This window comes from Bos javanicus, chromosome 10, assembly GCF_032452875.1.
Source record: "Bos javanicus breed banteng chromosome 10, ARS-OSU_banteng_1.0, whole genome shotgun sequence".
NCBI classification, from domain to species: domain Eukaryota; kingdom Metazoa; phylum Chordata; class Mammalia; order Artiodactyla; family Bovidae; genus Bos; species Bos javanicus.
Window position 1 is genome coordinate 82,964,363 of NC_083877.1, and position 24,054 is coordinate 82,988,416.

The following is a 24,054-nucleotide window of genomic DNA, read 5'->3' on the forward strand; positions in this document are numbered from 1 at the left end:
GACTGTGAAGAAAGCTGAGCGCTGAAGAATTGATGCTTTTGAACTGTGGTGTTGGAGAAGACTCTTGAGAGTCCCTTGGACTGCAAGGAGATCCAACCAGTCCATTTTAAAGGAGATCAGTCCTGGGGTTCTTTGGAAGGAATGATGCTAAAGCTGAAACTCCAGTACTTTGGCCACCTGATGCAAAGAGTTGACTCATTGGAAAAGACTCTGATGCTGGGAGGGAGTAGGGGCAGGAGGAGAAGGGGACAACAGAGGATGAGATGGCTGGATGGCATCACTGACTCGACGGACATGAGTTTGAGTGAACTCCAGGAGTTGGTGATGGACAGGGAGGCTTGGCGTGCTGCAATTCATGGGGTCGCAAAGAGTCTGACACAACTGAGTGACTGAAGTGGACTGAATTGTCCACATGGATAAACAAAATAAACATAGTCTCTCCCCTCCTAGGGGTTATAATCCACTGGGGAATATTAATAACAAAACAGATCATTATAATAATAATATAGTACCCATATTCAAATACACACTTTCATATTTTATACGGAGTAATAAGCATGTGAATATTAGCTGATGGTAACATTTTTGTATAGTTAAATAGATGACAATATTTCTCAGCTGCTGTAGTACATAACTGTGACTTCTGCTCCCAACCTCTATTCCCACTTTTTCTGGGAAGAACATCCTAGAGTTTTTTGTTAGGGTAACACCTCCCCTTCCCCATGTACTTAGTCTACCACTCCCTGCCCAGATCTAGGGGTGGAGAAATTATGCAGATCTCAGCAACATGATTTTTTAATCCCTGACCAGAAAGATTGTTTCAGACGTAGTCATGAGATCCATGTAGGCTAGTCCAATCAGAAAAAGTTCTGGGATTTTTTTTTTTTTTTTTTGGAGTAACTTAGAGTAGTTCTCTTTTCTAGACTTGGAATCGAGTATGACAGCTTGGGACTCCAGACAGATATCTTCTCCACAAGAAGAGGTATGAAAAGAGAATCAAGACAGAGGAAATGTAACATTCAAGAGGTGAAGGCAGAGGGACTGAGTTTTGATGACATTTGAGCCATGAATCCCTGAAGACCAGATCTACATCTATACCTTCCATTGATGTGAACCAATAGATTCTTGATTTTTTTTTTTGCTTAATCCAGTTTGAGTTGGGCCTTCTCTCTCCTAACCAAAATTTTACATCAAATTTACTAATGTGCAGCTACTTTCAATGACTGCTAAGCCAACCTTGGTCTTATTTGAATGGAGCTCACCTTTTTAACATCCTAATTTTTTCTTGGATTTATACTTTAGCTAATATTTGTCTTTTATCTCTGAGTTTTAACAATGATAATGGCTTCTGAATATCATTATCCTTCCTGGCACCCTCCACTGTGATTTTAGCTGCTTTAGCGCAGTTTTTCCTTCGGCTGCTTTGGAATCATGAGACGCCCATTGAAAAGGCAGATACTGTGAAGGATCTGACAATCAGAATTCTTAAAATGCTCCAAGGTGTGTCCATTATGCACTAGCCTTTGAAACCAAGTTCTAGTACTAGATCCTCATCTATAATTACTTTCTGCTCTCCCCTCCAAACTCTTAGGTGACTCTTTCCCCTTGATCAATTTCTTTTCCCATCCACAGATAGAAAGTGAATGAGAAGCAGAAGAGCTACTTGGACTTCCTATGGGTCAGTGGGACCCTGCCCTTTCTCAGTTGTTCACGTAACTGGGAAAAATTTCCCAGATGAACCATCTCAAAACTCAGCTCTTTGCCCTTTGGAAATCTCAACTTACGTTTCCTAACAAGTGTACTGATTGATGTCTTGTCTTCTGTACTTTTTGCAGCTGTAGTTTTTGCAAGGGGCACAGAATTCCTAAAACTCAGCCCACATCAGAAATGGGAAAACATGTACATAAATAGAACCTAACAAGATATTTAAATTTTTTCCATTTTCTTCCCCCTTCTATGAGAGGCAAAAGAGGTCTGAGGCTGAAACCGTCCTCTCTTCCGTAAAATGAGCCCACTTATCTCATGGACTTGTATGGCAGTACCATAACAGGGTCTTTAAACGAAAATATCCAGTGATTTCCTCAAACTTGATGGGACTGTTGATTGTGAAACATGAGGCTGAAGGAAAAGTTATGGGACAGTCATAGAAGCCAACTTTGAACTGGAAGCCTTTCCCATGACCTGTGCCCCAAAAATAGTAGCTCCCTGCCGGTGACCATCTGCAGCCCTGATCTGACCCTGCCCCAAACTTCTGGCATGTGGAAGCTGGCCCAGCTGTCACAGAGCAGGCAGATCCATTTTCCAGTGTTTACAGACTTCTCTTGGCCTTGTGCATATTCTCGCAGTAATCGCTGTTTAAAAACACCCAATAAAACTCGAGAATGTGCCAATAATAACTCCCTCATCACAGGCTGGGCTGAATTTGCAGCGCACCAGATGCTGAATGCTCTTCCTCCAGGAAAGGCCGAGCAGGGGGCTAGTGGTGGTCTCACCCTGGCCCCCATGTCCATCTCACTCTAAACTACAGGCCTGGTCCACTTCAGGTCAGGGAGATGTGGGTGTGGGCAGAGTGGGTGAGGAAGGAAGTCTCAGCTTGTACACCAGCTTTTCTTACCCTCCTTTGCCCTGCAGGTCCTATTGCTCATCTCATCATCCCTGTCTCCCCACCTCTCACCCCCTACCATGGAAATAGATGCTTTAAAATCTTCATGTGAGTCACCTCTCCCAACCCTGTAAATTCTCCTTCTGCCCTTCTTCCCTAAATCTCCTCTACAAGTGAGTCCCCAAGACTTTGTCTGCAGTGAGATGTTAAAAGCATGTATTTTTCACTTATGGAGGAAAATGATATGTGAGCTCTACCACTTGAACTGAGAAATTGAGAGAGGCGATGTAAACCACATTTAGGGACCCTTCCTTCAGAAGACCCAGGCAGAAGTCAGCACTTCTGGAAATTCAGGGACCACCTCCTTCCCCATGAATTGTATACAGGAGGTTTCCTGTCAAAAGGACTAAGGTGAGGACAGCAAGGGATAGGAAACCAGGGAGTTCATGGGGGTGGATTGAGGTAAAGGTATAGTTAGATGGGGTGACCCTTTTATTTCTCCTGGGAAGGACCTCTGCAAGAGAGGAAGGCTTGGATCTGCCAGGGTGAACATTTCTATCTTTCAACAAGTATTGATTGTCCCATACTGTGCCAGACAAGGTATTGGATGTGGAGGATACAAGGATGGGTAAAGAGTTGTAGTTCCTGCCTTCACAGAGCTACTGTTGGGAGGGGTAATGCTAGTAGTCAATTAATCATTAAATAAACGTGCACATGAGGTAGTGGTAAGTGCTGCTAAGGAGAGGTCTGTTGGGCTAGGAGAGGCAATTTCAGAGAGGATTTGGCCTCTTCTGAGGGGTCAGGGAAAGCTTTCCTAAGAAAGTGCTGACCTGATTGAGAGCTGAATGATGAATAAGAATAGGGCAGCTAAAGAAGGAAGGACGGGGCTGCAGCTGGGGCCCCAGAAGGGGCCTGACAGGCAGGAGGCACCAGAGTGAGGACAGTGGATTGGAGTTAGCAGAGCAGACGGGGTCGGGCTGAGGAGGCCGGAGAGGTTCTCGGGCACCGGTTAGGGAGCACCTCTCTTGTAAACCATGTTGAAGGTTCTTGTCTTTATCATATAAGCAATGAAAAGCCATTGAGCCATTTTTATTGGTGGTGGTGGTGGTGGTGTTCATGGTCATGGCAGGGGATGTGTTCATTTTGTGTGGGAAAAGGTGGTTTTGGTTACAATGTGATGGGTTGGGGGAGAGGGGATAGATTCAAGATAGATTCAAGATAGAAAGAAGAGGCAGTAGCCGAGGCAAGAGATGACGGTAACTTGGGCTAAGTTGGTGACAGTAATGGGAAGAGAGATTAGAGGCAAAATCAACAGAAGTTGGTATGTGTGTGCCCTTATTACCTTCAAGCTTCCTTGAGTGTAAATTTGACAGGAGCCTGAAGGTAGCATGCGCACTGGTGCATGAGAGAGCAGGTCACAGCTAAATTAGATTTATCTGAACAAACAGCTCTGGTGCTGGATCCCAAGGAGCACTTTCCAGCTATCCTGCATCTTCAGCATGAGCAGGCACTGAAAATGAAGTGCTAGCGAAGGAAGCAGGCTCCTGGGTTATTTTTAGAAAGCTCTAGGAAATAGCCAACATTCTCATTTGAATCCCTCTCATTAAAATCCAGAGCCTCACCCCACAGTTCTTGTTGCTAATGTCTGCAAACTTCTCTTTTTTCCAGATAATTGACAATAGGCCCCCATGGAAGTCTTCTCAGCATTTCTGCAAAAATTTAGGAAACATGAGGTTTGACACCATCATCATGTTTGCCAAGACAGCAAAAATCCCAGCCTGCAAAACTTGAAGTGTGATGAAGCGGAAGTACAGGGACAGCACAGAATGACTGATCATCTCAGGATGTTTCCAGTGTTGGCATTTTCCCCTGTCTTTGGAGCAGGAGCAGGAGGCAATCGTGGCTTTGGGGACATGCCGAGGTGACGTAGGTAGGGTTTATCCTCTTCCTTTTCTGCCTTTCCTCTCTGCCCTCAAACAATTCCTGGATTTTAAGTTATCCCCCCACCCCAGATCTGTTTTTTATTAATTGATTTATTTTTTATTGGAGTATAATTGCTTTACAATATTGTGTGGGTTTCTTCCATACATCATCCCCTCTTCATATCTCACTGACTTATTCTATGTAATTTCAACATACGCGCGTGCATGTCGCTTCAGTCATGTCCATCTCTTTGTGATCCTATGGACTGTAACCCGCCAGACTCCTCTGTCCATGGGGATTCTCCAGGCAAGAATACTGGAGTGACTTGCCGTGCCCTTCTCCAGGGGATCGTCCTGAACCAGAGATCAAATCTGCATCTCTCATGTCTCTTGAATGGACAGGCGGGATCTTTACCACTAGCGCTACCTGGGAAGCCCATACTGAATTTTAAAACTGCTTTTACTGTTGTTAAATAAAGCTATTAAAATAACTTTAAGCTAGTTTCAGTTCAGTTCAGTCACTCAGTTGGGTCCAACTCTTTGCGACCCTATGGACTGCAGCACGCCAAGCCTCTCTGTCCATCACCAACTCCTGGAATTTATTCAAATACATGTTCATTGAGTCAGTGATGCCATCCAACCATCTTATCCTCCCCACCTTCAATCTTTCCCAGCATCAGGGTCTTTTTCAAGGAGTTGGCTCTTTGCATCACGTGGCCATAGTATTGGAGTTTCAGCTTCAGCATCAGTCCTTCTAATGAATATTCAGGACTGATTGCCTTTAGGATGGACTGGTTGGATCTCCTTGCAGTCTAAGGGACTCTCAAGAATCTTCTTCAACACTCCAACAGTTCAAAAGCATCAATTTTTTGGTGCCCAGCTTTCTTTATAGTCCAACTCTCACATCCATACATGACTGCTGGAAAAACCATAGCTTTGACTAGATGGACCTTTGTTGGCAAAATGTCTCTGCTTTTTAATAAGCTGTCTACTTTGGTCATAAGTTTTCTTCCAAGGAGCAAGTGTCTTTTAATTTCATGGCTGCAGTCACCATCTGCAGTGATTTTGGAGCCCCCCAAAATAAAGTCTATCACTGTTTCCATTGTTTCCCCACCTATTTGCCATGATGGTGGGGAAACAATGGAAACAGTGATAGACTTTATTTTGGGGGGCTCCAAAATAAAGTCTATCACTTTTATCACAATATTTGCCATGAAGTGATGGGACCAGATGCCATGATCTTCGTTTTCTGAATGTTGAAGCCAACTTTTTCACTCTCCTCTTTTACTTTCATCAAGAGGCTCTTTAGTTCTTCTTCACTTTCTGCCATAAGGGTGGTGTCACCTGCATATCTGAGTTTGTTGATATTTCTCCCTGCAATCTTGATTCCAGCTTGTGCTTCTTCCAGCCCAGCGTTCCTCATGATGTACTCTGCATATAAGTTAAATAAGCAGGGTGACAGTTTACAGCCTTGGTGCACTCCTTTCCCAATGTGGAACCAGTCTATTGTTCCATGTCCAGTTCTAACTGTTGTTTCTTGACCTGCATACAGATTTCTCTCGAGGCAGGTCAGGTGGTCTGGTATTCCCATCTCTTTCAGAATTTTCCACATTTTATTGTGATCTACACAAAGGCTTTGGAGTAGTCAATAAAGCAGAAATAGATGTTTTTCTGGAACTCTCTTGCTTTTTCGATCCAACAGATGTTGGCAATTTTATCTCTGGTTCCTCTGCCTTTTCTAAATGCAGTTTGAACATCTGGAAGCTCACAGTTCAAGTACTGTTGAAGCCTGGCTTGGAGAATTTTGAGCATTACTTTGCTAGTGTGTAAGATGAGTGCAATTGTGCAGTAGTTTGAGCATTCTTTGACATTGTTTTTCTTTGGGGTTGGAATGAAAATTGACCTTTTCCAGTCCTGTGGCCACTGCTGAGTTTTCCAAATTTGCTGGCATATTGAGTGCAGCACTTTCACAGCATCATCTTTTAGGATTTGAAATAGCTCAACTGGAACTCCATCACCTCCACTAGCTTTGTTCATAGTAATGCTTCCTAAGGCCCATTTGACTTTACATTCCAGGATGTCTGGCTGTAGGTGAGTGATCATATGATCATGATTATCTGGGTCATGAATATCTTTTTTGTATAGTTCTTCTGTGTATTCTTGCCACCTCTTCTTAATATCTTCTGCTTCTGTTAGGTCCATACCATTTCTGTCCTTCATTGTGCCCATCTTTTCACGACAAGTTCCCTTGGTATCTCTAATAAGTTATTTTAGAACACTTTATTTAAGTTTCTTTTAGAATGGTTAGCACCTGATTCTTAGTTTGCCTTCCAGGCCCTCCATGGGTGTGACCTGTGTTCTTTAGCTTCTTTGGGTCTTAATTCCTTTGCTGGAGATGTGAAGAGCTGCTGCTCCAGGTTGGCATTGCTCCACCTTCAGTCATTCAGGCATCATCCTCATCATTGCATGTTGACTTTTCACTTTCATTATTACTTCATTAAGATTTTTCCTCTAAATTGACATTTTTTGTTTATGTAAATATGTTAAAAAAAAAAAGTCTTGACTATAATGTATGTGAAACTGTAGGACCGATCTGATAATGGTTTTTTTAAAATACACATAAATAAGCATATAATTAAAATAAAAATGTTTCAAACAACATTTCACCATGCTGATATTTAGACACCACTCTGGGAAATTCTGGGTAAGCTGACTTCTCAGCTCTCTTGCAGTACTAACATATTATTGTTCACATCTGGCCGGACTTACCAGCCTTATTTCCCATGGCTTCCTGAAAGAAAACATCAAGTTTGGCCAAATCGGTGTCCTTGGTGCTCCTTGTAGACAGTGTAAGCATGCTGTTCCCTTCATCTAGAATCAATAATTTACTAAGGAAAGAAAAACTTTGGCCTAAGAAGGAAAAACAAGTTAAGAAAGGTCATGATTGCATGGACAAGCTACCCTTGACCAGTTGGTCAAGAAAATCCTTTTGGGCTGGCTGTTGTTAGATGAAGGTCAAGTGTAAAGAGTTGAAGGATCTGTCATCTGTGGGTTATTTTTTCCTTTTAAAAAGAGGGTTACCATTTACTGGGCAAATTTAATGGACAAAGTTTTGAATGCCCCCCAGGGTTCTTCAACTTCAGGTTGGCATTTTCCAACCCTTCTCTAACAGAGAAGAGAAAATCGTATTTGACTGTTAGTGTGAGTAATCATTATTTGCTCTAGAAATTAATTAGTTCACTTATTTACAATGCATGGTGTTTTATTTCATGCAGTCACTGGATATACAAAGATCAGTAAGACATTTATCTACCCCCAGGAGCTCCAATTTAGGAGGAGACAGAAAGTAAATAGGGGAACATGATAATGCATGTTCAGGCCCCAGAGCAGAAATGTGTCCAGGGGACAGTGTGGCCATTGGAGACACAGTGTCAGCTTTATGGAGGCAAAACTTCCTAGGGGTTGTAAAATGATTTATAAGTTGCGTCTTGACTTATTAGCCACTGTTGGTTAGGTGAATGGGTAGTGAGGACAGAATGCCCTCCCAGGGAAAATAAACACTGTTATAAGCTTATCTGGCATACTCAGTAAAACTGAAACGTGAATGCAATTTAATGGGGGTGGAATGTATATTAACCTGTGTGTGTGTGTGTCTAAGTGACAGAGAGAGAGAGAGAGAGAAACAGATAGAGAGACAGAGAGACAGAGAGAAGTTGAACTATAGTCTCTATTCAAGAAGGAAATATTGAAGATTTTTAAGCAAGAGGGTGATGCATTCAGAGCTATATACTGAAAGCTCACTCAGGCAGCTGGGTAGTGAATAATTGGGTTGGGAATTGTTTCCAAAGTACAGGCAAAGAGACCAGTTAAAACGCTATGCAGTGTAAAATACGTAGCTAATGGGAAGTTGGCATATGACACAGGGGGCTCATCCTGGTGCTCTGTGACAACCTAGAGGGATGGGATGGGGTGGCAAGTGGAAAAGAGGTTCAGGAGGGAGGAAACATGTGTATCAGTTCAGTTCAGTTCAGTTCAGTGGCTCAGTCGTGTCCGACTCTTTGCAACCCCATGAACTGCAGCACACCAGGCCTCCCTGTCTATCACCAACTCCCAGAGTTCACTCAAACTCACGTCCATTGAGTCAGCGATGCCATCCAGCCATCTCATCCTCTGTCATCCCCTTCTCCTCCTGCCCCCAATCTTTCCCAGCCTCAGAGTCTTTTCCAATGAGTCAACTCTTCGCATGAGGTGGCCAAGGTACTGGAGTTTCAGCTTTAGCATCATTCCTTCCAAAGAAATCCCAGGGCTGATCTCCTTCAGAATGGACTGGTTGGATCTCCTTGCAGTCCAAGGGACTCTCAAGAGTCTTCTCCAACACCACAGTTTAAAAACATCAATTCTTCGGCACTTAGCCTTCTTCACAGTCCAGCTGTCACATCCATACATGACCACAGGAAAAACCATAGCCTTGACTAGACGGACCTTTGTTGGCAAAGTAATGTCTCTGCTTTTGAATATGCTATCTAGGTTGGTCATAACTTTTCTTCCAAGGAGTAAGCGTCTTTTAATTTCATGGCTGCAATCACCATCTACAGTGATTTTGGAGCCCAGAAAAATAAAGTCTGACACTGTTTCCACTGTTTCCCCATCTATTTCCCATGAAGGGATGGGACTGGATGCCATGATCTTCGTTTTCTGAATGTTGAGCTTTTTCACTCTCCTCTTTCACTTTCATCAAGAGGCTTTTTAGTTCCTCTTCACTTTCTGCCATAAGGGTGGTGTCATCTGCATATCTGAGGTTATTGATATTTCTCCTGGCAATCTTGATTCCAGCTTGTGCTTCTTCCAGCCCAGCGTTTCTCACCATGTACTCTGCATATAAGTTAAATAAGCAGGGTGACAATAAACAGCCTTGACGTACTTCTTTTCCTATTTGGAACCAGTCTGTTGTTCCATGTCCAGTTCTAAGTGTTGCTTCCTGACCTGCATATAGGTTTCTCAAGAGGCAGGTCAGGTGGTCTGGTATTTCCATCTCTTTCAGAATTTTCCACAGTTCATTGTGATCCACACAGTCAAAGGCTTTGGCATAGTCAATAAAGCATACCTATGGCTAATTCATGTTGATGTATGTATACAACATTGTAAAGCAATTATCCTCCAATTAAAAATAAATTAATTTTAAAAACCTCTATTACCAGGTTCCAGGTAAGAGAGGATGACAGCAGTAACAGTGTGTAAAGAGGGAGGGAAGTGAGGATGAGAGATCGGATGATGTATATGAAGATGCCAAAATTTCCAGCTTGGGCGATTGGGTTGTGGTGCCACTCAAACCCAGGAAGAAAGATGCAATTTGTGGAAACATGAATGTCCTTTCTTTAAACTTTTAATTTTATACTGGAGTGTTTGCGTGTGTGTGTACTAAATCACTTCAGTTATGTCTGACTCTTTGTAACCCTATGGACTGTAGCCTGCCAGGCTCCTCTGGCCATGGAATTCTCCAGGCAAGAATACTGGAGTGGGTTGCCATGTGTTCCTCCAGGGGACTTCCCGACTCAGGGATCGAACCCCTATCTCCTGTGGCTCCTGCATTGCCTGTGGATTCTTTACCACTGAGCCACCAGGGAGACCCATACTGGAATATAGTCGATTAACAATATTGTGATAGTTTCAGGTAGAAAGCAGAGGGACTTAGGCATATATATGCATGTATCCATTCTCCCCCAAACTTCCCTCCCATCCAGGCTGCCACATTAACTGTGCTATCTAGTAGGACCTTGTTGGTTTTCCACTTTAAATATGTTAATAGCAGTGTGTATGTGTCTATCTGAAAGTCTGTTCTCTAAGAAAACACGAATTTCTTTTGGAATTATATTCCCTGGGGCTTGCATGAACCAAGTGACAGAGTATAGACTAATTACGCCTAAGTTTGTTTTTTTTTTTCCATCTCTGTTGGTATGAGTGTGTCTGACTTCCCAAGGTCTCTTTGTCCATAAAACACACTACCTGCTCTGCTCTGACTTGATCTGAAGTCTCAAAGAAAAGACATGCGAAAGTGCTTTGTAAATGGCTTCGCAAATGTAAATATTTATGTCTTCAGGGAAGTGCAAGGTGTAAAAGGCAGAGTCATCAGCCCATGTAGCTTATAAATGGGCCCAGTGCAGGGCTGCTTTGCATTGTGATCCAGTATCCAGCAGAGATTTCTCTGTGAAATTGCCAATATCACTGCTTGTTGTCCTGACCACGATGGCTTAATTCCTATGAGACTAAAATGTATTACTTTGCCCTGCAACAGTCCAAGGAACATCACACATTTTTATTTTTCTAAACCTTATTAAATTGCTTTTCCATTCCTACTTGCTAGGGTGGCCTAAACATCTATCTTCAATCAGAATTGAGAGTTGCATTGGATTACATAAAATCCTATTTTTCATTAGTGAAATGAGTAGGGTGCAGGGTATGTAGGTAGACTAAGAAATATTGCATAGGAAGCCCCCATCCCTTTCCTTGCATGAACAGGGTAAACTAGTTGTCATAGGTTTAGGTAAATGCCTGACACCTATTAATTCAGGCCCAGGCCTTTGAGATCCATTGCACATAGAGCTGAGAAGAAAAGCCTGAAGACACACTCAAGACATACCCAAGACAGTTCAGCAGCTTTATCATCCAGACCCCCAAACTGAGCATTTACTTTTGGTTGCTTCTGGGTTCACAGTTTGGTGTGAAATAATCATACTTCTTACAAATGAGGAGAGTTGTAATGTCAACGGGGTGAGGAGGGCCACGCTGGTGGAGGAAGCCCCAAAGTGAATCACTGGGGGCAGACACTGCTGAGGAGGGCAGAGGGTTGAGTGCTCATGATGGAGCTGAGTTTACTAAAGAGAAAGAGGAAGGAAATACAGACTTTATCTGAAAAGAGGCCAGAATGGAGAAAAATAAGAATAAGAAAACATTTTGTGTTCATCGAAAACCTTTCTTATAATTCTTGCAAACTGTTAAACTCTCAACTTAGGGACACTTCCCTTAGAATAAACATTTTTGATCAGAGTATTTTAAATGCTAACTTAACTCCTGGGAAGAGAGAAACCCTCTCCCCAGTCTTAGAACAGCGTTTCTAGAGTGAGATACATGGACCACTGGTGGCCTATGAGATGATTGTTGGAATTAAACATGGGAATATTCCCTGACAGCTCAGTTGGTAAAGAATCCACCTGCAATGCAGGAGACCCTGGTTCAATTGCTGGGTTGGGAAGATCCCCTGGAGAAGGGATAGGCTACCCACTCCAGTATTCTTGGGCTTCCTCTGTGGCTCAGCTGGTAAAGAATCTGCCTGCAATGAGGGAGACCTGGGTTCGATCTCTGGGTTGGGAAGATTTTCAGGAGAAGGGAAAGGCTACCCACTCCAGTATTCTGGCCTGGAGAATTCCATGGACTGTACAATTCATGGGGTCACAAAGAGTCAGACATGACTGAGTGACTTTCACTTTCATTCTTCTGTATAATAGTTGTATATTTATTTTGATTATCATATCTTTGGTGACTCATGATAGTTTTTTATTTAAAGCAGTGACACTTTAAAAATTTTTTTATTTTATATTGGAGGGAATGGCAACCCACTCCAGTATTCTTGCCTAGAGAATCCCACGAACAGAGGAGCCTGGCAGGCTACAGTCCATAGAGTCGCAAAGAATCCAACGTAACTGAGCAACCAAGCATGCACGTGCAGATAGTTGATTACAATGTAATAGTTTTAAGTGTGCAGCAAAGTGATTTAGTTACACATGTACATATATAGTCCATAGTGTTGCAGAGTCAGACAGGACTGAGTGACTTCACTTCTTTCTCCTATACATATGGTGGTACTAGAGGTAAAGAACCCACCTGCCAATGCAGGAGACATAAGAGGAGTGAGTTCGATCCCTGGGTTGGGAAGATACCCTAGACAAGGACATGGCAACCCACTCCAGTATTCCTTCCTGGAGAATCCTATGGAAGAGGAGCCTGGCAGCCTACAGTTCATAAGCAAAGAGTCAGACACGACTGAAACAAGAGCATGCAGGCATGCGTGCATACATCCATTCTTTTTCAGATTCTTTCCCCATATAGATTATTACAGAATATTGAGTAGAGTTCCCTGTGCTAAACTGTAGCTCCTTGTTGACTATTTTACATAGTATGTATACATTAATTCTAAACTCATAATTTATCTCCCCCCCTCCACCTTTCGACACTTTCTTTTCAAATAAATTTAAGGAGAAAAAGTGAACTGACTTACAGAAGAAAATATAAGTATTTATTAAAATAAACAGGTGATAGTATGGAAAAAAACAGAAAGTAGTACTAGAATGACCAAAGTTTGGGAAACATCAAAAGTTGTGCTACATTTGGGTGGGGAAGCAGGAAGGAAGTAGCTTACACTGTTTGTGATGACCACAGATAATTTCTCGCCAGGTTACTTCATTGCATCAGCTTTTGTCTCCTGGAGATTGTTGTCTAAAAATGCAAATACTCTGAGAGCATCATATTATAACATATAATAAGCACGTTCCTATTTATTTATTTTTTGGATGCCTTACTTGGCCTGTGGGAAATCAGTTCCCTAACTAGGGATTGAACCCAGGCCCGCCGTGGCAGTGAAAGCACTGAATCCTTACGACTGGACGGCCAGGGAACTCGATAAGCGTATTTCTCAGTGCTCCGCTTTTACACTCTGGCCGGGACAAATCTGGAGGGAGAAAGGCTGGGCTGCAGCAGGGATGGCGTGGAGTGGACTCCAAGGCAGTTTACCAACCTCATGATTTTGTCCAACACTTGAGCAGAGAGAGTCCTTGGATACTGCCTTGAGCAGTGGCTGACAAGTAGATTGAATTCAAATAACATGAGGTTTAATTTCAAAGTGATGATGACCACCCCTTGAGGGTAGACTTGAGGCATTGTGACATTTTGTTTTAAATACGTAGATCCTGCAGTCTCTAGAAGAGTGCTTGGCACATACTCCATAGATGCTTAATAAATAATTGCTAAATGAAAGAGTGAATGGCTGTGAAAAATGCACAATAGTTTCTATTCATGCCTGTGAATGAGTAGAGAAGTGAGTAGAAAGGTTTGCAATGATACGGACCTGAGTTCGTATCCCATTTCTGTCCTTTTCTTGCTGTATATTCTTGGGTAAGTTACTTGACCTCTCTGAATCTCATCTATCAGATGGAACTAATCAGTGATACACCGGCAAATGTTTCACAACTGGCTCTCCAAGAAGAAAAGCTCTGCTTTGTAGTGCTTGCTGATTTCTGGGACATAAATATTCCCATCAAGCTAACAACTGTTAAACAGCTAGCCTGCAAAATCCCCGCAAACCTAAAAATCAACTCTCATAAGTGACAGGATACAGTCCACCACTGGAGGCTACCCCATAGGGGTGTCAGTCATTTTTGGAGCACATGCTACCTGGTAGCCCATGCTTAGATTATTTAGTTCTCATAGCAATGCTATGAGGTAGAAACTATTATCCATATTTTAGGGGTAAAGAATACTGTTGGAGTAATTAAGGGATCTGTGTGTGGACACATAGCCTGTATTCTCTTTACTAGACCGTCCCTCTGCTCAGTGAATTGAATCCAAAAAGAGCAAGTACCACAAGGCATGTAATAGATACTTAATTAATATTACTTTCCCTTCCTTCTTTACCATTTCTATGAAAAATATATTGGTAGGAAATGTCCCAGACCAGATCCCAGACATCCCTGGAAAGGTCTGGTCATAGAACAATCCCAGAAATATTTTTTAAAAAGGTATTTTTGAGAATATACACTAGATATTGGGGAAGGAAAAAAAAAGAACAACAGAAAAATTGTGAAGATACAATAAAGAGCAGGTGTAGTTTCAAGTACTTCAGGCATCACATTGTTGTCTAATGACCCATTTAACATCCTTCCTCGGTGGTTCAGCAGATAAAGAATCCGCCTGCAACGCAGGAGACACAGGAGATGTGGGTTCAATCCCTGGGTCAGGAAAATCCCCTGGGGAAGGGAAATGGCAACCCACTCCAGTGTTCTTACCTGGAAAATCCCATGGACAGAGGAGCCTGGCGCCCTATGCCAGTCACAAATAGGGTCACAAATCGGACACGGCTGAGTGACTGAGCACGCACGACCCATTTAACAAGACAAGGGTTTAAACATGAATGCTTCCTCCCTAGGAGGGCACAGGCTACCTTCACTAACTTCTTGCCCAGTAAGAGGGCTTTGTCATAATTTACCAGCTAATGAGAGCCTCTTCCTTCCCTGCTGTTGGTGCACCAGGCAACGTGAAATTCACAGGTGTTTCTAAGAGTTTGATACACAGCTATCATTAAATATTTGGATCTAAGCGGATGGATTATTATACATTTTCTGCCGAAAGAGTATGAGCATTTTTCCTCCTGTGGAAAACTGTGAGCATAACTTGGGTTGGAGGAAACTCGGTCGGGAGGATTTAGCTAAGGCGATTGGGTCTCCTACCTGCTGGTCATTCCCTTCCCACCTTCTCCTGCATGAGAGAATTGTCTCCATAAGATTTTGGAAACGCCAGGGGCTTGCTTATTGGAGAAGAAAATGGCAACCCATCCCAGTGTTCTTGCCTGGAGAATCCCAGGGACGGGGGAGCCTGGTGGGCTGCCGTCTATGGGGTCGCACAGAGTCGGACATGACTGAAGCGACTTAGCATAGCATAGCATAGGGGCTTGCTTGAAGGGAAGATGGCCATGTAACCTACTCAGTTCTGACCAATGAGACTTGAGGGGAAATGTGTGAAGCGGCTTCTAGGAACAATTTTCTTTGGTGAGAAAGTTAGAAGCAAGCATGAATGAATTCCATATCTCCTTAGTTGCTTTTGACCTTGTCATCTGAGGGTGACAGATTTGGAGTCTAACTAGGTAGATAGCCTGGAAAATATCTGCCTCCCTATTTCTTGTTAAGCAAGATAAAGAAATATCCTTATTGTTTAAAGCCTTTTGTCATGTATTCTCTACTTTGCAGCCCAAAGCATCCTATACCAATTAAATGGATTATCAAGTTTACCCACTAGAATTTTAGTGTTAGAACCCATGGTCACCAAAATCCTGTGCGTAAGAAAGCATTCTGCTGCAATTAATTCAAGTCCTGACTCCAGCAGCTTCATATAGGGAAGTTTACCACTTCAAGTGGCAGGAAGCACAGAGTCAGGACAGGCTTTTGGTGGCAGGCATGCCCCAGCTTTACGTCTCTGAGACTCTCCTATTCTGCCCTCCCTCGTGGCTTTGGTCCTCAGACCAGCTGACTGCCAAGTTCTAGGCACCATAGCCCAACAAGACAGTGCCTGGTTGAAGAGGAAGACTTGTCCATTCCTGTGTCTTTTCAGAGCAGTCAGGACAGTTTCTCTGTCAATAAATGGTTCATTTTCCATCCTTTCCTAAGTCATTCTCTGGTAATGGGAACATAAGATCCCCATGGGCTACATCTGGGGTAATGGGAACATAAGACCCCCATGGGCTACATCTGGGGTAATGGGAACATAAGATCCCCATGGGCTACATCTGGGGTGGCATGGATTTAGAGGAACCCACACCAAAGACCAAGTGTTACTTCTCTTCCCTCTGCTTGGAGATCGTTCATGGACCCTGGGGAGCTTGTTTTCTACTTAGAATCTCTGCAAGTCCTAATTGATCTTTTTTTTTTTCCTTTCTCTTCTAACTTAGTTTTGAGCTTTAGCTTACTCAGATCGCTCCTAACTGACAAGTGGTTTCTCTTAAAAAAATATTGGATCCTTTCTGTTTCTGGGTCCTGAATCTATGCCTGCAAATGGGTATAGTTTTAAAAAAACAATTTGATACCAATTTCTTCAAAGGAAAAAATCTCGATATACGAACTACTGTTTTCATGGATAAAAATGTTTTACCTTGATTTGTTCTTCTGAAACTAATCAGGAACCTGTGATCCTTGCCCCCCAGGCCCATGTCCTCTGCCTGTCTTTTGCCTGTGGAAAAACTTTACCCAGTGAATAAAGTTAACCAGAGAAGTGAGAGAATGCAGAAATAAAGGAAAACAGTCAGAGGAGACCGGATAATAACAGTTTAGTCATTAACCATAGTCAAGGACCTTTAGTTCCCTCTTAAGGGCTATAGATAATATTCTGAGCCATATCCTATGAGCTGTCTTATAGATACTGAAACCCTCACCACGTGGAGACGTTAACTGCATGATGACCAGACTGTAATCATGACATAAGCTGCCACAGTTTCGAGAACTGGCTTCAAAGAAATGGAAACAAACTGACCCTGGAACTGAAGATTAACTGTACCTAAAACAACTAAGATGACACTGGTCAGACCACCGATGACCAATCCGAAGATGACTGTCAGAGCTAACTGTGCTGTTTCTGCATGGAGTGCCCTCCCTCTGTCTACAAAAGCTCTATCCCCTGATTGCTGGGGTTGGAGTGAGTGGCAGTTGGCCTTCAGATACACCGTCCTCCCTACCCCAGCTGGTAGCCGGCATCCAAAACAAAGAAAACTTTCTTTTCCACCCACCTGGCCTCTTTATTGACTTTTGAGCAGCAAGCAGGCAGTCCCTGCTTTCTGTAACACTTCTTAAGCATATTTTTATACTTACCAAGAAAATAGGCACCATGCCTTTAAGAGGAATTGTCTGTCAGATTTCTTAAGTGATATAAAGTTACTGGAGGAGCCTGGTGGGCTGCAGTCCATGGGGTCACGAAGAGTCAGACACGACTGAGCAACTTTCCTTTCACTTTTCACTTTCCTGCATTGGAGAAGGAAATGGCAACCCACTCAAGTGTTCTTGCCTGGAGAATCCCAGGGATGGTGGAGCCTGGTGGGCTGCCGTCTATGGGGTGGGACAGAGTCAGACACGACTGAAGCAACTTAGCAGCAGCAGCAGCAGCAGCAAAGAATAAGAAGAATTAGATGTGAAGTGACTTTTATCTGGGGAAAACTTCAAGATTGAATTTGGAGGCAAGAGTGAGTAGAGAAGAGAAACTTGTGTGTTGAATGAACCCTTTCCTCTTTGGATGAAAGCCCTGCTGTTTCCATTACCCCTCACGTCTCCTTCGCCTGTGTTCACAGGTAGCCGATTAGCCACCAAAGACTTATTTTGTGCCTGATTTCTACTGCTTTTAACCAGAGGATCCCCTGGGTGAATTTGGGGCTAGCACTAGCTGTTTCGGTGGTTGTTGTAAGACTACCCTGTATCCCATTCCTCCCTTCCCCCATCCTAAAGGACCCAGGGTCCACCCCACCCCATACAGCCTATGTTATTGGGGGACCCCCATGCCCATCCCCCCAGCTTCGGGGTCAGGGTAAGTCAACTAGGAGTCTGCAGTCATTGGCTCCGAGGAAGCCTGTGACAGACATGGCCTAGTCAGGAGAAAGCCAGGATTATTTTGCTTGGAATGTTATGGCAGACAGTCTCTCTCCCTCTGTGGATATGGAGTTGGGTGTTGTTTACACTCTGCAAGGCAAAGAGAGATTGAAAACAAAACAAAAACAAAGCAAAAACAGAGGGAAAGAAACCGAACCAAGACAGGCTTGAGGCCTGCCCTGGCTCTGGACCTTGCGGTGACCCGGGTCAAGAAATCTCTTTATTGTTGATTGAATTTTCCATTAGCAGCCACCCAAAGGGCCACACGGACGGAATGGCTGATGCCATGGGCTGAGGGAGAAGCTGCTTTCAAGACATTCTAGTAAGTAGGCTTATGTGTTTCATAAGTCTAGGTTCCTCAGGGCAAATAAGCGTATTGCCCAAGAAAGGGAGGAAAATGAATCTTTTGTGTTGAAGGGTTGAAAAGAGAATTAGCCTGATTTCAAGCCTACAGCCACCGGCCTGGGAGATAAAAATGGTTTAGGAATTCTTCAGAGGCAGAGCCCACACCCATTCAGAGGCAGCCAAGGTGTGTGTGTGTGGGGGGGGGGTCTCCGAGGGGACCAGCTGAGCAGGCGCCTGAAAGGACCAGGGCATCCGGGGCTGGGGTGAGCCTGGCAGAATGGCCATGGAAGAGCCTGTTGCCTAATCAGGAGGCTTGTCTGTGTCCCGATTCAGCATGCAGGGCAAAGGGTGGAGGATCAGTGATCCTCAGTTACGCTGTTTGTTAAAATGCAGATTCCCAGGACACTCACCAAAGCCACTGAATCAGAACCCCTGGGAGCACAGCCTGGAAACAAGCATTTCCAAAGGTATCCCAGCTGATTTGGGGATGAACACCATTTGAGAAGGGCTTCCCAGGTGGCTCTGTGGGTAAAGAATCCGCCTGCGATGCTGTAGCTGCAGGTTCAATTCCTGGGTCAGGAAGATCCCCTGGAGGAGGGCATGGCAACCCACTCCGGTATTCTTGCCTGGGAAATCCCACGGACAGAGGAGCTTGGTGGGCTACAGTCCATGGGGTCACAAAGAGTCGGACACGACTGAAGTGACTGAGCACATACCATTTGAGAACCCATCTTAGAGTGTGCCGAGGGTTAAGCTGAGGAAACAGCCCAGTTGTCATCAGCCAGCCAGGAGAATGGCTGAAAAGAGATGGCAGGAAGCCCAGAGTCAGGGTTCTAGCTGACCAGAAATAGAATGCCATCAGTCACTATTTGGGTCAGATCCTGGGACAGGAGAGGTCTTAAAATCCCTTAGAGTTAATTATCTACACTTCTGCTATTAGGACCACCTTTTGTGTCACCAGTGACCTTAGACGCTTGTCCTGACTGGATCCTCTGCCAGCTTTGAGTGTGGAGATGCAGGTGATGGTCATACTGGCTCTGAGCCTGTCAGAGCTCCCTGACTGGTGTCAGGGTCACATGGTCCCCGTGATGGACTTCAATGCAGACTGGCTACAGCGTTGACATCATGCAGCCTCTTCTGCTGCTGTTTTAAAAGTACACATAGGGCGGTTTGTCAGGGCAAAGGTTTTTACCGCCACTGTTTACAAAGGAAGAGAGAAGCATGGAATTATTATATTTGTCCAAGGTCAAGCAACAGGGAGTCTGGGGGAGGGGTGGATGGGAACCAGAGTGGTGTCTACCTGTGACCTGATGAGCCCTCAAGTTCAGTAGAGGTCACAGCCTAGGCAGCAGACCCCGACATGGGGCAGCCGCTCCCTCTGTCATTATTTGAGTCCTGAGTGTTCTTCAGTTAAACAAGCAACACAAATACAAACAACAGGGAAAACTTTTTAACAAGCACCATTAAGAAGAATGCAGGGCTGGAATCCGGAGAAGGCAATGGCACCCCACTCCAATATTCTTGCCTGGAAAATCCCATGGACAGAGGAGCCTGGTGGGCTGCAGTCCATGGGGTCGCTAAGAGTTGGACACGACTGAGCGACTTCACTTTCACTTTTCACTTTCATGCATTGGAGAAGGAAATGGCAACCCACTCCAGTGTTCTTGCCTGGAGAATCCCAGGGATGGGGGATCCTGGTGGGCTGCCATCTATGGGGTCGCACAGAGTCAGACACGACTGAAGCAACTTAGCAGCAGCAGCAGCAGCAGGGCTGGAATCAGGAGAATGGAGTTCTGCTCCCAGCTGTAATCCTTCGGCATTTCATGATCCTTTCTGAGCCTCTTCTTTCATCAGCAGAGTAAATAGCAGGAATTCATGGCAAAATTATCATCTAGGACTTCTAATGGTAGGTGTTTCCTTGTCAACTTAAGCTTCTCTAATAGAATCCAGTGGTCATGTATGGATGTGAGAGTTGGACTATAAAGAAAGCTGAGTGCCAAAGAATTGATGCTTTTGAACTGTGGTGTTGGAGAAGACTCTTGAGAGTCCCTTGGACTGTAAGGAGATCCAACCAGTCCATCCTAAAGGAGATCAGTCCTGGGTGTTCATTGAAAGGACTGATGCTGAAGCTGAAACTCCAATACTTTGGCCACCTGATGCAAAGAGCTGACTCATTGGAAAAGACCCTGATACTGGGAGAGATTGAGAGCATGAGGAAAAGGGGATGACAGAGGATAAGATGGTTGGATGGTATCACCGACTCAATGGACATGGGTTTGGGTGGATTCCGGGAGTTGATGATGGACAGGGAGGCCTGGTGTGCTGTGGTTCATGGGGTTGCAAAGAGTCGGATAAGACTGAGTGACTGAAGAACTGAACTGAACTGAATAGAGTAACTTAGAAGAATGCTCTGTGTACATTTTATTCTGGTGGTTTTTAGATTTTTCAGCTTCAGTTAATCTCCTTTGGACCATACTTCTCATATTCATCAGCACAGTGAAATTAAAGAAGGCTTCATTCACCATTTACAGGCTTGTTTTCACTTGGTACATGAAATCAGTTGCTAAACACTTGATCCCATGAAGGGATTAGCTAAGGATAATAGAAGGGATAGACCCCTTCTCTTAATGTTGCATAATTTCAGAGACCTCCCAAGGGAATGAAAATGCATAGTTTATTAGGATTGGAATTTTATTGCTGAAATTCTTCATTAATTGAGAGGAAAGAGATACAAACAGGGATCTAGTTTACCACCAAATAATTTTGTGTTTCCATTTGATTGGATTCAGTAGTTTAAAAAAAAGAAGCCTCCTACTTAAAAATATTCCCTCAGTGTAAATATTTATGTGTGTATATTTTCTTAAACCTCGATCTTTTTCCATTACATGAGATAGTTTTCATTCTTGGTATGTAATTTTGTTTAACAACCTATCATTCTCAAAACTAAGCACTCTAAGAATTTCCTTGGGGATGAGTAGTTTTTCCTTTGCAACTGAGAGAGTCAGTTCCTAGGCAGGTTGATAGGGAGTCTAGGGGTCCCCAAAGAGAGAGGGGTCTGGAATTCTCAAGGAGGAAGAAAGGACAAACTTTTTTCTTTCTCCACATTCCTTAGGATTATATACCAATAATGTATCCTGCCTAAGGACAGTCTTTGGATTCAACCTTCTGTTATTTTAAAATGTTAATTATGGGAGTATACCTGGTCTTTACAAGGATGTATCTTGCCTGAGGACAGTGTTATCTTAAAATGTAAATTATGGGAGTAGGTCTGATGAGGTCTTTACAACCTCCAGACATTCTTTAGATTCACTGGAGAGTATATAACTTCATGGTTAACACTAGCAAGGGGGTACTCTTTCTAGCCCCTTCTGATGCCTATGTCAGAAGCTTTCTCTGTCTCCTTTATACTTCAATAAAACTTTATTACACAAAAGCTCTGAACGATCAAGCCTCGTCTCTGGCCCCGGATTGAATTCTTCTCCTCCGGGGGCCAAGAATCCTGGTGTATTCGCGTGATTCAACAACAACCTTTCATCTTGGGGGCTCGTCCGGGATCCTTCAGGACAAGGTAAGGATGCTTGGAGCTTTAGTTCTTTGTTTAGCGAACACGTTTTCTGCTGTGCTTTACTAACTCTACCGTGTGCTTGTGTGAATGAATGGCATGCCCTGCGTAAAACAAGTAAGGAGCTCTGCTCTGCGGTTCCACGGTGATCTCATAGGGCTTAGGGCAGAAACCTGTCGGGGCGTTATACCGACCTGCGAATGCCAAGAGTAAGTAAAATAAAATATTTATTGATTCTGAGTCACATCAAATTTACTTTCTTGACCAATGATTGTGCTATTTTGGGTATCAATCAGTGCCTAAAGACACTACCTCTACAATAAACTGATTTGTGAAGTTGTCGAATTCCTGTGGGAATGAATTCCATTTGGTCATATTAAACTTATTAGTACCATAACTACTGGTATATAATAATACTTGAAAAAATTTTTATTGAGATATAGTTGATGTATATGGAGAAGGCAATGGCACCCCACTCCAGTGCTCTTGCCTGGAAAATCCTATGGATGGAGGAGCCTGGTGGGCTGCAGTCCATGGGGTCACTAAGAGTCGGGCAGGACTGAGAGACTTCACTTTCACTTTCCACTTTCATGCATTGGAGACGGAAATGGCAACCCAGTCCAGTGTTCTTGCCTGGAGAATCCCAGGGACGGGGGAGCCTGGTGGGCTGCCATCCATGGGGTCGCCCAGAGTCGGACGTGACTGAAGCGATTTAGCAGCAGCAGCAGCAGCAGTAGCAGCAGTTGATGTATAATATTATATGTTTCAGGTGTACAACATAGTGATTCACAATTTTTAAAAGTTATACTCCATTTATATTTATTGTAGAATATTGGTTATCCTTCCTATGCTATACAATGTGTCCTTAGTAGTTTATTTATTTTATACATAGTAGCCTTTTTGCCTCTAATCCCTTGCGCCTTCCTTGCCCCTCTCCTCTCCCCACTGGTAATCACTAACATCTATGTCTGTGAGTCTGCTTCTCTGTTATATTCACTAGTTTGTTTTATTTTTTAGGTTCCACATATAAGTGATATGTCTTTCTCTGATTCACTTCACTAAGCATAATACCTTCCAAGTCCATCCATGTTATTGCAAATAGCAAAAGTTCGTTCTTTTTTATGGCTGATTAGTGTGTGTGCATATATATATATATACACACACACACAAATATATATGTGTGTATATATATACAAATACATATGTACACCATATCTTCTTTATCCATTCATCTGTTGTCGGATACTCTCTGGAGATTAGTTTTTAATCTTCATCTTAGCTGTTCTATTTTTTAGGAATAGTATAATTTTACTGTATTATTTTAAATGTATAATCTGAGGTATAGAATGGGCTTCCCAGGTGGCGCTAGTGGTAAAGAACCCACCTACCAATGCAGAAGTCCTAAGACAAGTGGGTTCAATCCCTGAGTTGAGAAGATCCCCTGGAGAAGGGAATGGCAACCCACCCCAGTACTCTTGCCTGGAGAATCCCATGGACAGAGGAGCCTGGTGGGCTACAGTCCATAGGGTCGAAAAAGAGTTGGACACGACTGAATAGACACAGCACAAGGTACTGTACAACCACGGTTTCTAGGCAGTTGCATTTAAAACATTTAATTCTTCTCCTCTTCTTGGTTAAAGAATAATTTTTCATTTTCCCAGAAAGAGATACTCCTAGTCAAGTCATACACGATCCGCCCTCAGGCTGAGGTAAACCAGAAGGGGACCAAGGGCCCATTTCCTTTATGGTAATGTGCTTGGAAAATCCTGGGAAATTCTGGATAAGAAGTGGGTTCTGTCACCTGCAGCTCATAAATCCTCCAGAATTGCTCCTAACTTCTCTATGGCTACTTGTATTAATACAGTCGCAGCCCCTGAAGGGAGGAAGAATGAGGGTGGGTTCCTCCCTTGGCTCAGTTTCCCAGAGCATGTGCAAGTGGGGGGCAGGGCAGGGCCCCCTCCCCTTTCTCTCTGCCGCAGGAATCCTCAAACTCTAGGGGGCATCAGAACCACTTGAATTACCCACAGCGCCTGGTAAATGGCTGACTTTCAGTCCCCATTGCCAGAGTTTCCAATTCATCAGAACTTTGAGGATGAGGAACCTGCCGTTTAACCCACAGGGCAACAAGATTTTCATGTATTAGATGCATAGGTGGACAGAGAAGCAGACAGTTAATATTTGAAATATCCTAGAGGAATGCCTATTCCGGGAGTAGAGAATTCACAGAGACTG

General features: G+C 43.6%; 1 long non-coding RNA gene across 1 annotated transcript; it reads left to right on the plus strand.

The window, feature by feature from the left end:
* Positions 1-2,216: 2,216 nt before the first annotated feature.
* LOC133254918 (uncharacterized) lies at positions 2,217-18,429 on the plus strand. The gene is made up of 3 exons (XR_009738803.1): positions 2,217-2,543; positions 4,271-4,532; positions 16,487-18,429. It is a non-coding gene; the product is annotated as an uncharacterized LOC133254918 (long non-coding RNA).
* Positions 18,430-24,054: the final 5,625 nt, after the last annotated feature.